At 39.3% G+C, this 17089-nt stretch overlaps 1 long non-coding RNA gene across 2 annotated transcripts in view; it reads left to right on the forward strand.

Annotated features, from left to right (window-relative positions):
* LOC122683905 overlaps positions 1 to 17089 on the forward strand; it is a 113803-nt gene that overhangs the window by 22414 nt on the left and 74300 nt on the right. The window lies entirely within an intron of this gene.

Raw genomic sequence — 17089 nt, forward strand, 5'->3', positions numbered from 1 at the left:
GCAGTGAGATTTGCTTTCCAAAAAATTTAAGTGATTTGCTGTAAACTGTGGTACATTACCTTCCACCACTTGATCACAGGCTGCTTTTTTCAGTCAAACCAAAATCATCCAGCTTTCTTGTGAAATTAGAGTTGGTATCTATTTGATAGGAATTACTGAAAATACTTTTGAGAATATAATTGCCCCTACAAGTTAAAAATAAGTGACTAAAAATGTATGATATTTGTTTCTCTTTTCTAAAGAAATTAATATCAAGGAAATGCTTAGTCACTCAAGCAACTGGGACCTATGCTCACATGAAGATCAACATTAATGTAAAACATAATTTTAATATCCTTTTCCATGTCTCGAGAATGCAGGCTATTCAATTTGTGTAGTAACACTTTTCTGTACATAAAATCATGCAGAATACTTAAGGATGTGCAGAGTATGATGATCTCATACCTAAAAGTTTAGATTTTCACAAACAGGATGAAAAGCAAATGCATATAAAGTGGTTAGTATGAGATAATGTGTTAAAACATCAAAGAGAGGGGTATAGATAATGAATACTACACTGGTTCTGAGGAGAAAAATCAACTGGAGACATCAAAGACACTTCACTGAGACTGGAGGTTTGGGCTGGCCTCTGAATTAGTAAGGTCTGGGTAGACAAAGGAGAGATTGGGTGAATACTCCAGGCCACAGCACAACATAAGAACAAGCTGAGAGGCTGGAAAATGCATGGGAAGCAGTGGAGAGAATCACGGGGAGAGCAGGCTAAGGAGACTTGATATGAAAACCCAGTACTGTTATTCATTATTTGTGTCACCTTAGGGCACTTAATTAACTTCTTTTAGTTTCAGATTTCTCACGTGTGCAAGTGGGGTTAATAAGCTCACAGAGTTGTGTGTGTGGTTGGAAACAATGTTTATTAAGATTTTTTCAAAATGCCATGTGCATAGTGAATTTTGACTTTTTCCACTTTGTTTTCCTAGAAGTAGGAGAAGATTTATAATGAAAGAAGGAACACATCAAGTTGTTTTGGAAGACTTCAATGACACACAGGAGGCATTTGAATGTTATCCTGTAAGCAGAGGATAGATTTTGAAAGTTTTGGGGTGGATAGTAGGTTGGTTACAAAGAATGTATTTTATTTTATTTTTATTTATTATTTTTTTTTATTAGTTGGAGGCTAATTACTTCACAACATTTCAGTGGGTTTTGTCATACATTGATATGAATCAGCCATAGAGTTACACGTATTCCCCATCCAGATCCCCCCTCCCACCTCCCTCTCCACCCGATTCCTCTGGGTCTTCCCAGTGCACCAGGCCCGAGCACTTGTCTCATGCATCCCACCTGGGCTGGTGATCTGTTTCACCATAGATAGTATACATGCTGTTCTTTCGAAACATCCCACCCTCACCTTCTCCCACAGAGTTCAAAAGTCTGTTCTGTATTTCTGTGTCTCTTTTTCTGTTTTGCATATAGGGTTATCATTACCATCTTTCTAAATTCCATATATATGTGTTAGTATGCTGTAATGTTCTTTATCTTTCTGGCTTACTTCACTCTGTATGATGGGCTCCAGTTTCATCCATCTCATTAGGACTGATTCAAATGAATTAACGGCTGAGTAATATTCCATGGTGTATATGTACCACAGCTTCCTTATCCATTCATCTGCTGATGGGCATCTAGGTTGCTTCCATGTCCTGGCTATTATAAACAGTGCTGCGATGAACATTGGGGTGCACGTGTCTCTTTCGGATCTGGTTTCCTCAGTGTGTATGCCCAGAAGTGGGATTGCTGGGTCATATGGCAGTTCTATTTACAGTTTTTTAAGAAATCTCCACACTGTTTTCCATAGTGGCTGTACTAGTTTGCATTCCCACCAACAGTGTAAGAGCGTTCCCTTTTCTCCACACCCTCTCCAGCATTTATTGCTTGTAGACTTTTGGATAGCAGCCATCCTGACTGGTGTGTAATGGTACCTCATTGTGGTTTTGATTTGCATTTCTCTGATAATGAGTGATGTTGAGCACCTTTTCATGTGTTTGTTAGCCATCTGTATGTCTTCTTTGGAGAAATGTCTGTTTAGTTCTTTGGCCCATTTTTTGATTGGGTCATTTATTTTTCTGGAATTGAGCTGCAGGAGTTGCTTGTATATTTTTGAGATTAATCCTTTGTCTGTTTCTTCATTTGCTATTATTTTCTCCCAATCTGAGGGCTGTCTTTTCACCTTACTTATAGTTTCCTTTGTAGTGCAAAAGCTTTTAAGTTTCATTAGGTCCCATTTGTTTAGTTTTGCTTTTATTTCCAATATTCTGGGAGGTGGGTCATAGAGGATCTTGCTGTGATTTATGTCGGAGAGTGTTTTGCATATGTTCTCCTCTAGGAGTTTTATAGTTTCTGGTCTTACATTTAGATCTTTAATCCATTTTGAGTTTATTTTTGTGTATGGTGTTAGAAAGTGTTCTAGTTTCATTCTTTTACAAGTGGTTGACCAGTTTTCCCAGCACCACTTGTTAAAGAGGTTGTCTTTTTTCCATTGTATATCCTTGCCTCCTTTGTCAAAGATTTTAAACAAATCCACCTGGTAATAATATGCTAGATTTATTAACAGTGAATGAGAATGAGTCAGAAAAACTAGGTGAAAGACTCACTTGATAAAGCTGACTTTTTTTTTTTAATTACTGAAAGCAGGAATAAAGGTAATTTTGAAAAGTTAACATTGGTAATTGATAGGTTCTGATCAATCTCTTTTGTCATAACACCTCAACCAGGTTAAGGCTTATATAAGTCACTCTGGAATTCAGGGTAACAAAAATTGGATTCTTAATTGCAAACAATAGAAATATTCTTAATTTAGGTGAAAATTTTAAAAAAGATATCTGGTAACTCACAGATTCTCTGAGGCTTCCTCTCCAGAAACAATGCCTGAAATTGTACCATAGACCCTTTCAAGGCTAGAAAGCACTGATGTCATGGCTGGGCCCCCGGTATACAGCTAAAATCTTGGTACTGCTGCCCCTGGAAAAAAGATGGGTTTGCCTTGTTTTTTCCCAGAGTGCAATGCTCAGACCCCTCATTCTGTGTGTCACTGTGTTGTGAACTTAAGCTAGATGCAAGGAAATCTCGGAATGTGGCTTCAATGGTTCTAGGAAAAGATTCACAATGTAGGAGATTCCTCAAATATAAAAACACAGTGTTCTTATAGGCCGAATTGTGTGCCCTTAAAGTGCATACAGGGCTTCTCGGGTGGTTCAGCAGTAGAGTCCGCCTGCAGTGCAGAAGCCATGAATTTGATCCCTGGGTCGGGAAGGTCCGCTGGAAAAGGGCGTGACAACCCACTCCAGTCTTCTTGCCTGGAGAATCCCATGGACAGAGGCGCCTGGTGAGCTACGATTGAAGTGACTGAGCAGCAGCAGCAGCAAAATGCATACAGTGAAGTCCTGATGCCCAGGACCTCAGAACTGAGTGTATTTGGAGACAGGAGTCCTTGAAAGATTATTAAGGTGTTAGGAAGTCATTCAGAATGGACTCTAGTCCTACTTTTTTAGTGTCCTTATGAAAAAAAAAACATTAAAATATAGACATGCAAAGAGGGGAGACCATGTGAAGACACAGGAAGAAGACAACCATCTACAATCCAAGGAAAGAAAAGACATAAAGCAGTATCTGAAGGTAGCTGGATGGGAGAATGGGCAGAGATTTTTTTAAGATGGAAGAAGGCCGTGAATGTTTCGAGACTGACAGGATTGAGTCAGTGTAGGGGAAGATGTTGACTTTATTGGAAAGAGAAGCTATAATGGCCAAGCCACGGGCCTAAGACAACAAAAGGTTATGATACGTAGATCATGGGTGGAAGGATCCACATTATATCAAGACATATTTATTTCATGGTAAGGAAGAAAAGGAAGATGTAAGTATGTTTCAGTTTGGAGGTTGGAATGGTATATATTTCTAGTGGCTCACCTGTTTGTTTGTTGGAGGGGACAGGGCTGTGGTGCAGAGTTGTTGTTGCTTAGTCTTACACATTCATGTTCGACTCTTTGTGATCCCATGGACTGTAGCCTGCTAGGCTCCTCTGTCCATGAGATTTCCCAGGCAAGAATAATGCAGTGGGTTGTCATTTCCTTCTCCAGGGAATCTTTCCAATCGAACTTGTGTCTCCTGCATTGGCAGGTGGATTCTTTACCATTAAGCCAACAGGGAAGCCCAGAGAAGCTACAGTAATAAATTTAGATGCAGAAAAATATTTTTGTCAGAGGTTAGTCTTTGGAATATATCCATGAGTCTATTCTATCCTATGGTTGATTATGTTTGGCTGAGATTTCTAAGTACTGTGTCATAAGAAGTTATTATTTGAATAACTGAATTATTATGTAAGAGAAGGCTTGGCCTTCATGGATATAAACAAGTTTATAAAGATATTTGATTAAAGCACTTGACCTCTAGTAATGTCCTAAAACATCTCCCCAAAAATGGCAGTGCCAACACATAGTCAGCTGGATTATTATTATTATTATTTTGCCCTATGTGTCTTTTTTCCAGTCTTCATGAAGAAAAAAAAAACAGATGCAAGAGACAGAAAGGCAGATATGTGAGACAGCAATGCTGCTGCTAAGTCACGTCAGTCGTGTCCGACTCTGTGAGACCCCATAGACGGCAGCCCACCAGGCTCCTGTCCCTGGGATTCTCCGGGCAAGAATACTGGAGTGGGTTGCCATTTCCTTCTCCAGTGCATGAAAGTGAAGAGTGAAAGTGAAGTCGCTCAGTCATGTCCGACTCTTAGCGACCCCATGGACTGTAGCCTATCAGGCTCCTCCGTCCATGGGATTTCCCAGGCAAGAGTACTGGAGTGGGGTGCCATTGCCTTCTCCAGAGACAGCAATAATAGTGCATTATTTAGACAATCTGTATCAGTACAAAGTTTAGATCAGTGCCTTTAGCATTCTGGGTCTTCTGCAGTGGCGGCAGATTTTCTATATGAGAGGAAACAGAAAGGAAGAAGTGGGGCTGTGTGGACTGGGAAAGAAATTGTTTTTTTCCAGTGGATTGACTCTATCCCCTAATTAGGTAGGGATTGGAAGAACAAGATTTACTCTCACAAATTCATTTTTCTAAGCTAAACTCAGCTAGGAACCTAATCTTTGAATGCCTCTGAGTGTCACTATCTTTTAAAATATTGAATATTGAAGCTTCAAATATGTATTATCATTCCCATTTTCTAGATAAGAAATGGAGGCTCTGGTAAAACACAACTACAAGGTCAAATAGCTTGGTCCTGAACCTAGGTCTATCTGAATTCAGTCTATTTTCCATAACACTCAGTAACCTTCCACATGCTCTTCTGCCCAGAAATCCTACAAAAGTGTAAAGGATTAAGGAAGAAGACTTCTTATGTCGGTGACACTTTCTTCAGTTCCTACTTTTCCCTTTATCCATTCTTCTGTTTCTTTTACAGGTCAATAAATGGGTTCCTTGGCCCACCTTTATTTTCATCACATCCTCTACCACTTTCTTTCCTAATTCTCCTTCCCTCTTTCCCTACCTTTAAAATATCAGGGCATTTTGAGACGGTAGCAGGCAATGGTCATCAAACTGCAAGCCTAGTATTAAGGGAAGAATTGTGTTAGAGAAAAAATCGTGTCACAGAATGAGTTCCTTTTTTTTCACTGATCCCATTATCCTGTAAATTACTCTGCTTCATCCATATCCTTAGCTGTAAATGGACAGGCCATATTTCATAGGTTGTTTAAGCTAAAAATCTTGCTGGGTCCATCTGCTATGTAGAACCAATTTCCATCAAGAAATCTAAAAATCTGCAGCTGGAAGGGACTTGAAGAACACCTAATCATACTATGTCATTTTAGAACTTGGAAATTGGGTTTCTGTAAGAATAAATGCTTTCCCCAAGGTTACCAGGAAGAGCAGATTCATACCTGCCCAATGGAGGGCTTCGAACAAATGAGAGTCTTTGGCTTGAAGCATCAACATCTAATCAATTATTTAGCTAAAAAGGCTTTGTACATATTGTAATGGGATGCATAGTTAAGTCCATGCATCCTAGTAATAGAGAAGATGTAAGGTTAAATCACAACTCTGCTGCCTCTTGTGAGAAATTGTTTTGCTCTATGAGCTCTATAAAGGCAGTGGGCATGTATTTTTTGTGATCATAGTATCCCCTGCATCTAGCATGATCCTGCTAAGTTAGGAGTACTTTGACTTTATTTGAATGAATGAATATCTTTTATATGGTTGGGAGGTTTCAAAGAGAATTTAGCACAATGGACCTATAAGAAGCTCTATGCTTAGTTATTATTATTGCTAAAAGCACAGCTGAGTATCCCTTTGCTTCACAGTCCAAATTTCTGAATAGCAAGAATCCTTCTGATCATGTTCAGTAAGTTCTTTCATCTTGAATGCTTTTCTTAGAGCCAAAAAATGTTTGAAAAGTGAAAGTGTTAGTCCCTCAGTTGCGACCCAATGGGCTGTAGCCTGCCAGCATCCTCTGTCCATGCTATTCTCCAGGCAAGAATACTGGAGTAGGTAGCCTTTCTGTTCTCCAGGGGATCTTCCTGACCCAGGGATCAAACCAAGGTCTCCTGCATTGCAGGCAGCTTCTTTACTATCTGAGCCACCAAGGACTGTAGGCCACCAGGGTCCTATGTCCGTGGGATTCTCCAGGCAAGAATACTAGAGTGCGTTGCCATGTCATCCTTCAGGGGATCTTCCCAGCCCAGAGACTGAACCCACATATCTTATATTTCCTGCCTTGACTCACGTGTTCTTTACCACTAGCACCACCTGGGAAGCCCTAAAGAAAGTTTATGGGGTGCTTAAAAACAATTGACAGGCATAAAAGGACAAAGGGATAGAGAGTGCATTTACTGCAGCATAAATGAGTAAAGATGATACAATGGAAAGCGAGAATAAACCTCTGTGTGTTGGGAGGTTGTGGAGAGGAAGGCAGCATTAGCATTTCGATGTATGGCACTATTTCTGCCATGTTTTCCCTATGGCTCTCTCTCAGTGCTGAGCAGGTATAACCCTGTATCAACACCAAGTGTTGGCACCTTGGTTTTCTTTAGTTCTTTGGAAATTTCTAGTGAAACCACAAATTTTAACTAAATTTAAGGGACTCTTTTTCTTTACAGAAAAGTGGAACCCCCTAGTTTTGGAAAGTAAAATAAAATCTATTCCATGAATATCCAAATTTAGATAGGGATGAGTTGTCACTCTGGAGTGGCTACTAAGAGTCATTGTAAGTTTTCAGGGCGTACATAAATAACAAATAGTAGCTTGGTAAAGGATTGTGAAATTGTAGCTCTTAATCGTAAATGTAATGACTGTCATGTCTTTATTTAGTATTTATATTACTACAAGGCTTTAAAACAAGGAATGCAATAGAACAAGTTCTTTAAAAAATTAGTCATAATTTCTCAAAATGTATTGATTCCAGCAGATGATTGTACTGCATTTTATTTTCAGTGAAGCAGTAAACTAATATTGGTTTCTATAAGGATTTGGATCATATTTAGTTTTAGAAAAATAGTGACATGATTTCAGTGGCTTGTGAATTTCTGTTTTCCTTATAAGCTAAACAATTAATATGGCCATTTGCAAAGCTATACAGAGATCTTTGAAATATTGCTCTTGGAAGAGAATCTCCACTTGGGACAATGTTTTTTAAAATCCATTGCTTGTAAGGGGCTGTAAAGAAAATATCTGGGGTCAAGAATAACTAAACCCTATACAAAGTGCAGTCTGTCAAAAAATCAGGGCATCTGGAATCCTTATCTAAGTATCAGAGATGCCTATTGCTACTTGACCCACTTTTTTCTCTGTGTGTAAAATAATTCACATTTGTTTCAGCGATATGAAAAGGAAGCAGGCTACAAAATTTTATTTTGAAATGTCTTAAAGTAATCAAGAAATCCATTTTTAGATGTCAAAATTTATTAGGAATATATAACCCTGTACAGGTAATTTGAATTGTAACTATACATATGGACGACAGTCTTACTAAATTGGATTTTAAATGGATGGGGACACATGATAGCATCTGACATACAGAATTTCTCATTTCAACAGAATTTATAAAATCTGCATCAGCCAAGGTGAAACTCACATGGGCTATTGAGCCATTGATTAAGATATGAAAAAGTTTCTTTATCACACAAACATTTTCCAAGGGCTTACTCATCTGTAACTTAGTTTATAAGGTATCCAGTTATATTTTAGTTATATCATTTTTGAAAATTAATAATGAATCTTATTTTTCCTAAGTTGCACCTTTCTAATAGTACTTCTATCAGTCCTTCCAATGAACACCCAGGATTTCCTTTAGGATGGACTGGTTGGATCTCCTTGAAGTCCAAGGGGTTCTCAAGAGTCTTCTCCAACACCACAGTCCAAAAACATCAATTCTTCTGTGCTCAGCTTTCTTCATAGCCCCACTCTCACATCCATACATGACTACTGGAAAAACCATAGACTTGACAATGTGATGCAAGTCAAAGAAGTGGAAGTCACCAGGAGATAAACTATTGCATTCCTCTTTTGTACATTCTCCTTCTCCTATAATGGTTAATTCCTTCTGTGGTCAACAGCATGAGGTACTCCATTCCTCAGAACCACTTTCTGGGTCTTACCTTTCTGAAAACCTATTGACTATGGGGGAGACCTACCAGGAATCCTAGCTAACAATGATCCTCCAGTTTTAAATGGACATGCAGCATTAAGGTGTTCAAGGACTGTCCCCAGTGACATTGATGAGACCGAAAAGAAGGCCAAGCCCATACTCCAGAGCAATTGCCCATAATCGATGTCCTGAGCTCCTAGGTTGCCCCCTTGGTTTGGCTGGCATTCCACGAGAAGTGACTCACTACTCTTCAGAGTGTGCCTACTGCTGTCAAAGAGAAGTTCTGAGACTTACCATTCAACCAGTAAAATTAAAGTACTAACTTGGTCAGTGGAGATATTTGATCTTTTAGAGTTTCAATATCTACATGAAATGTTTGACATAGTAACATTGATAATTTTCACTGAAATACTTACATAGAAGCAACATCTTTAGGGTTTACAAATATAGTTTCCTGATGTTAACTATATTTGTAAAGAATTAAACATTAAATAACCCATTTTTAAGAGTCAATAAACTGAGGCAAAGGAGAAAAATGCATCATAATTCAATAGAATTAAAAAAAAAAAAAAACCCTCAGAAGCTTCATTCATATATTGATGTCCTTTTGGGCAGAATATATTTTATGGTGTCATTATAAGTCCAATTGTAAGTCTGTCTTTACAGATAAGTGTCACATTAACACTGACATACATTTCTTTCTGAATGGAAATTGCACTGGCCAAGCTTCTGTTTTGAGTGCACCAAATCAGAACCTTGATTAAAGTAATTGGTTTAGTAAGGGGCCACATTTTAAATCCACATTTTCTAGCATGTATGGATTTGTTAGGTGGTGGGTATTGATAGTTAACAAAGGAGACCCACTCTATTGCTCAGTTGAATCAGTACCTTCTTGCCCCCAGGACTGCCATTTTCTGTGAAATATTGCAGTGTAAGTACGTATATGTGATATGTGATATACCTAATATCCCTTATTTCTGCTACATCATCAAAAATAGATCAATTGTTACTATGAATGTCTTTACAAAGAATTATTCAGTTGCTATTGTTTAGTCGCTAAGTCATGTCTGAGTCTTTTACGACCTCATGGACTGGAGCCTGCCATGGAGCTCCTCTCTGTCCATGGAATTTCCCAAGCAAGGATATTGGAATGAGCTACCATTTCTTTCTTCATGGATCAAACTCACATCTCCTGCATTGGTGGGCAGATTCTTTACCACTGACCTCCATAGGAAGCCCCAAATTATCCAGTAGAGGCCTACTAAGAAGAAAAATTACTATTAATATATGCTTTTTCTCTGTTTGTGATCCTCATATCTTTGAATGTGGCACCTTTTCATCAGTCCTGTCACCAATATATGTGAAGCATGCATGCACAACCTATAATGATTCAGCTTATAGAGGAAACAGTAACAGTGATTACATTTAGCTTATAGAAGTACTCATTACTCTGCTTTCTCTAAAAAGATCATATGTCATATCATGGTTGTATTGCCTAATTAATACATTTATGTTTGTAAATACAGTCAAAACCTAAAAGCCAAACTTCATCAATGTCATTGTGCAAGGTGGCAGCCTTCCCTACATTAAGCAGAGCGTTTTCATCCTGGGACTAGCAAGCTGTCTCTTGATTTGAGTGAGTCAGCTGACATATATATGTGTGTTGAATTGTACCCAACTGACAAAATATTGACCATGTCTTCTGCAAGAGTCTTTCATTCTTCTGAATGTTTACTGAATGCCAGACACTGTATAGCAGAGTACAAGACAAATGAAGTCTCTTCCTACTTGGTGTTTTCATAAGCCTAGCAGGGGGACATGTGCAAGAGAAATAGATGCAACTAATATTGAATAAAGTGACAAGTGCTAAGAATGAATAAGTAGAGACTGTGATGGAGAGTCACAAGGGGACTTCTTTTACATAGAAGGAACAGCAGGGTGTAGGGTGATAGCAGAGAAGCAGTCTCTGCCCTCAAATTGCTGATGGCCCTGGGGTGGCTGAGATGTGTCCACGGAGAGTCATTACTCACTGGTGTGCTATTTCTCAAATAGGATTCTGCCAAATCCTTATCCTTATTTTACAAGAGAGATGTTAATAGGTATTTTATGAAAACAATGAAGTGTTCTGTGGTCGAGTGTATTTAGAGAGTTATGCATAGCAGTTTAGCTCCTTCTGGAAATTCACAAATCCTAGCATAGTGTAGCATAGGCTCTGAGAAGTCTGACAGGGATAAAAAATATATAGAAATCTGCTTAATCCTACATATTAAAAATATTTTTGACTTTGGATTCCGATTCCAGTTTAGTAAGTGCTTTATGATGCAATGAATTTGAATGATGTCAAAAGTGCATAAGTGTCATGAGGCTTGGCAGCATCAGATAAACCACAGTATTTTGTGAATGAAAATAATAGTTATGGAAAGTTTGGAGATCATCACACTTTGCTGATGGCCGTCACTGTCCAATAATCCTCAGAATTGACTTCCTAGTGGAAATGATTTTGGAATAGTACGTAGTTTGACTCATTAGGGATTTTAATGTATATATTGTTGTTCAGTTGCTCGGTTGTGACTGACTTTACAACCCCCTGGACTGCAGCACATCAGGGCTCCCTTTCCCTCACCATCTCCTGGAGCTTGCTCAATCTCATGTCCATTGAGTCAGTGATGTCATCCAACCATCTCATCCTCTGTCATCCCCTTCTCCTCCTGCCTTCAATCTTTTCCAGCATCAGGGTCTTTTCCAAAGAGCTGGCTCTTCGATTCAGTTGGCCAAAGTATTGGAGCTTCAGCCTCAGCATCAGTCTCTCCAATGAATATTCAGGGTTGATTTCCTTTAGGATTGAATGGTTTGATCTCTTTGCTGTCCAATGGACTGTTGAGAGTCTTCTCCAACACCATAATTAAAAAGCATCAATTTTTCAGCACTCAGCCTTCTTTATGGTCCAACTCTCACATCCAGACACAACTACTAGAAAAACCATAGCTTTGACTAGATGGACGTTTGTTAGCAAAGTAATATCTCTGCTTTTTAATAGGCTGTCTATGTTGGTCATAGCTTTTCTTCCAAGGAAAAAGTGTCTTTTAACTTTTTGGCTGCAGTCACCATCTGCAGTGATATTGGAGCCCAAGAAAATTGCCAGTCTCCTAAAAGTGGGATCTTGTTTCCATTTTGGCTGCTCCAGGACTATTATAAAGATACTATGTGTTAGTGATAGGTAACAAGTAAGTCTAGTCCATGAAATTCTTCTCTTTTGATTCTTTGTAGTTATGATCATAGAAAGTCTTTATTAGTCAGTTGGTACACACACACACACACACACACACTTGATATTTCAAGATAATTTGAAAAGGTGTCAGCAGAGTTTAAAGGAATCAATAGGAGATTGAAATACTCTAAGCCGATCAGGAAGAAGGTCCTTCTCATCCCTAGTCCTAAACCCAAATGTATAGCTTTATGGAGAGAGTGGTCTTGGATGAATGGTGCCCTTCACCACCGGGCATCCCTTAACTCATAAACACCTGGCAGATCAGATCAGATCAATAGCCTGGCTTATACTCATCCTGCCCTCAAATTGCCTACCTGTGCCTCCTAATGCCTAAAAAGAGCTAAAGGAAAAAGGACAAAGGGTTCCAGTTGATGACTTTCATTTAGGTCAGTTCTAATATCAGGAAAGGGTGAAGAAAGTGATATTGATTAAATTGAATAAATTGATTTTGGAGAGGAAAACTATATTCAGCACAAGATCATTTTTATGTTCTCTGTGATAGAAAGATGAGACTCATTTTATCTATTTCCATCCCTTTTTAAACATGAGGCGTGTTCCCAGCCTTCAATAAAGCCAGCCTGACTGCAGTAAGTATTAACTTGACTGAGCTTTGATTATCTTGATATTTAGGCTAATGCCCAGGCCATGAAGAGTCTGCCACAACCTGGCGTTAAGTATGAAATCATTGTACTACTTTATATTCTAGATTTCTATTACCACTAGACAGTGGGCTCTCCCCTTCACTGTGTTTCTTAACGTCAAAGTAGTGGCTACGCTGCCTCCCTGCTGCATTGAAAAGCAAACTGTAAACAAGATATCTGGGTAATCAGTCAGAATCCTTGCTTCCCATCCAGTTCCTCTTGCTTCTTAACACTTGGAGGAGGACTCTACCAGAGTTCTGCCTAGATCACCTTGGATGCTTTTTACCTCTTCTTGTCACCCACCACCTGCCCCCTCCACCACCTCAGCCCCTTGGATTGCATGAGTTTTGCTTCTCATGACCTGTCCCTGCAGTTCCATCCAGGTGGCTGTTTTTAGGTACTGGTACTACTTTGCTGCGTGTGGTACTCTTTTACTCACCTCATGCTGCCATAACAGAATACCTTAGCCTGACTGGCTGAAACAATGGAACTTAATTTGCTCACAGTTCTTGAGGCTAGAAGCTCAAGATCAAGGCTTATCATGGTTGTCTTCTGGTGAGAACTTTCATTCTGGCTTGTAGATGCCTGTCTTTTCTCTCTGTATCCTCACATGGTGCCAGATGGGGGTGGGGGAGAGCAAGTTCTCTAGTCTCTTTTTATTAATCCAGTAATAAAGATCCCATACTGCTTCATCCAAACCTAAATCTGTGGCAAAGGCCCCTTTACCAAATATCTTCACATTGGGGGCTAGAGCTTCAATAAGAATATGATTTTTTGCAGGGGGGATGGGGAATACAATTCTCCCATAACCAGCATGGTGATAGAAGTGCCTTGGAGTTCATATCCCTTGGGGCAGCGTTTAGTCAATGACTGAGCTGTGCCAGATTTTGAAGGCTCACCCCCTAAGGTCTTATGCCAGGGCAAAGCCATGAGGCATGGTTTACATTCCATAGGGATAACCAGTGTTAGGTGAAGGAGGCTGAGGATGGGTGTGTTCGGAATGAAGGGCAGTGCCTGGATGGCTTGCCCAGGTGCCTGGGCACGCTGTGTGACTGTACTGTAGGAGGGCCTGTCTTTGAATTTTTAGTTCCTGAGTTGACAAGGGCATAAAGAAGGAGAGGGACAAAGAGAAGGAAGGTTGGAAGTCAGCTTTCAAGTCTTAGCTTCCTCACTATTATTCCCAGACATGAGCTTTAGTCAGAGATTCTGTCTGAATCGAGGCTTTATATATCTCTGAATAGAGATTTATCACCCACAGAATAAGTCAATAAGTCTTGGACTATCCATGGTGTTCTTCACTAGTTCAAGCAGAATATTTTAAAATGGGAGAAAAGTCATTTTAGGACTATTTTTCTTCACAAAATAATCTGTATAAATATATTATATCCAACTGAAATCCTAATTTATATACTTAATAACAATAATTTGACGTGTTGGTATGGTACGTTCCTGGAGTTGTGGGATTGATTGATTTACTGACAAGTCTCAGACACAAGTTTATACAATCCTATGTATAAAACGTGCTAAGAGTCTGTTAAAAATACATTTTTATCCACACTAGACCTAATGAATGTGTGTAGTAAAAATACAGTTAATATCTTTGACATTTCTACTTAGCACAAGATGACCTGTCTTTAAAAACACAGACACACACACACAAAAAAAGATGTGTTTATTAATAGCCCTATCGCTGGTATTGTGATTGGATCAAAATCAATCTTTGGCTATGCATTATGCATAGTCAGTTCTAACTTGATAAGCTAAATATGTAAGACTTTAAATGTATGCCTTCCACTTGATACAGTAAATCCTGAAGTCAAATTTTTCCATCACTTTCAAAACAAACATTATCATCTATTTAGATTCCCAAGCTTATAACTTTTGAAAATCGCTGTTTCTTCCTGTGGAACATGCACCGCATATCCATCACCTGCCTGGCTAACTGCTTTAGTAAACTTCACCACCTTGGTACCAGGCAGCCCTGAGTCTTCACTGATTACCCTGCATCTAACCGTGCTGGCCCAGTGCACCACGCTCTGCAAATACTAGTGGGTTGAATGCTGAATTGTTCTGTTAATTAAACAATTCCCCAAGGGATCAAAATTAACTTTTGACCAATCTATTCTTTATGGATTTTCCACTTCTAGCTCTAGAAAAAATATGCCCTATAGATTTGTGAAGAGAAAACAATCTTTATTTCTCGATGGCAGGTAGAACTCCCACCTGTCAGGTTTTGCATCTGGTCTCTAGACTAAAGATTTGGAAGCTACATATAATCTCTTTTTCCCCCTTAGCATTAAAATGAGTAGCTTTCAAACTACTGGAACAATAGTTTCAAGCGATCGAAGGAAACTTTAGCTTAGCCAATGATACATAAAATAGCAACTAGATTACTGCTTTGTCAATCAGTTTTTATAGCATGAAAATAATATTTGCTTCTTTGCTTTTCATCGAGATGATGTGGAAAATAAGGGGGAAAACCTGGTTGTGGATTTCATCTCTGTGAAGCAAAGCTGCCAGGATGATTTAACTCCCATGTGGAGCTATTTTAAACTTGAAATATTTCGACCGAGCCCTTAGCTACCTAATACCCTTTATACTTTAAAGAGCCACCCTGGTTCTGCTGCTGATGTAAAGCACTGGTCAAAGCTTTTATATTTAAAATGACCACTCTGTATCTGGGGATAGAGAATTCTATATAACCCATATGAAGCAACTTTGGCTCTCTACCTTCAGCAGAAAACCATAAATGTCATACAAAAGCCAAAAAATCCAACCATCTCACTTTTATGCAGTAAAGAACAGCACTAGGGTTTTTCTTAGAGTTACTGAGGCAGAGTCCACTGCCATAGGACATGCCTGTATTCAGTAAAAAACTAGCTCAGTCATTTTGTTTGAAGTTTCTGCTCTCACGTTGTATAGAAAATTCTGATTTTAAAATGGAGATAGAATGAGAATACTTTATTGAAAGCCAGCAACAGGAACCAGAAATGGCAGGAAGGGCATAGGAATACGCTATCAGTTATGAAGCAAAACTTAGATATGCAAGAATCTGTCAAGAACTGTGAAGAGTCAGAGACTTTAATTGCAAGTTAAAAAGTTAGCCTGCCTCAGCTTCATGGATGCTGGCAGAAGATGCAGCCTCCTGTTAGAGACACAGGTCTTTACCACTCAGCACAGCGGGTGGCCTGAGCCTCATCTTTGCACTGGTTCCCTTGCCCATCAGTCCCACAGGGGTGAAGCCTGGGAAAGCTCTGAACACAGTGGGGGTGTGTCACAGCTGAGGAGCCCTGAGTTTAACAAAACCTTAATATTATAAAGGGGGGTTGCAGTGCTGCCCAACTTTTGCCTTAGGGAGAGATATTGTCTTTATTATTTTGTTCAGGAAACAAACCTGTCCTGTGCCCCAGATGGAGATCTTCTCTCAGTCTTCCAAGGGTCTTCACTATACAAGCATCCTTGATAGTCCAGAACAAAAACCATTGATACCTCTGCTCAGAAGACATGCAAAAAGGTGCAAGACCCATGCAGAGCTGCCTCCCCAAAATTGCATGAGGTATTGAACTGGCTCTGCAATGCCCTCAGTTGCCAATATTCCACCCTTCGTGAGAGCAATACCTCTCTATTGGTTGTGTGTGTGTGTGTGTGTGTGTATACACACTCAGGTGGCGCTAGTGGTAAAGGGCCCGCCAGCCAATGCAGATAGACATAAGAAATGCAGGTTTGATCCCTGGGTCGGGAAGATCCCCTGGAGAAGGAAATGGCAACCTACTCCAGTATTCTTGCCTGGAGAATCCCATGGACAAAGGAGCCTGGCAGGCTACAGTCCACAGGATTGCACAGAGTCGAAAACGACTGAAACAACTTAGCACGGGCATAAATGTGGACTCCAGTAAAGTACCTCACCTGACATAGTCTTTTAATAAATGACTTTAAACAGTTAACCAATGATCTGATTTTCTGAAGCCCGTGTAAGTCACTGTTTTCCCCTCAGGAATTCAGTTCTGCTCAGCCATCAATCACTCAATGGGAAACTTTGCAAAAGTGGCATGTCAGATAAATTCATTAACCAATTTAATCCATTTATGTGTACACTAGGAATTGCAGGGGGATATTTTATCGTATTTCCAACCAAGAGAAGCAATTTAATAGTAAATTACATCTGTCATTTCTTGCAGATCTCTGTATGTACCTTTTTTGGGTCACTTTGTTAGACTACAGATTTCCAAATCTTCTGGCATATCAAAATCCCTTGGAGTTCTTTTATAACATTCAAGTTCCCCAGCCACTCCCTCAGAGATTCTCACTTAGAGGTCTGGCGTGTAGTCCTGGATTATTTAATATAGAAAACTTCCTGGGTGATTTTGAGGGACAGTTTGGGGTAAGCACGTGTAGATTTTAGCTATAACTTCCCAGTTATTAAGATTTTCTGTTCATGGCTTAAGATAACATTTAAAATCTAAAATGTAAGGAACAGAGGAATGTTCAAATCATATCTGTGTAATTTTTTAAATGATCTGTGAATTACTTTAAAAATTATTTCATTAG

The sequence above is a fragment of the Cervus elaphus genome, chromosome 25 (assembly GCF_910594005.1).
Source record: "Cervus elaphus chromosome 25, mCerEla1.1, whole genome shotgun sequence".
Classification (NCBI taxonomy): domain Eukaryota; kingdom Metazoa; phylum Chordata; class Mammalia; order Artiodactyla; family Cervidae; genus Cervus; species Cervus elaphus.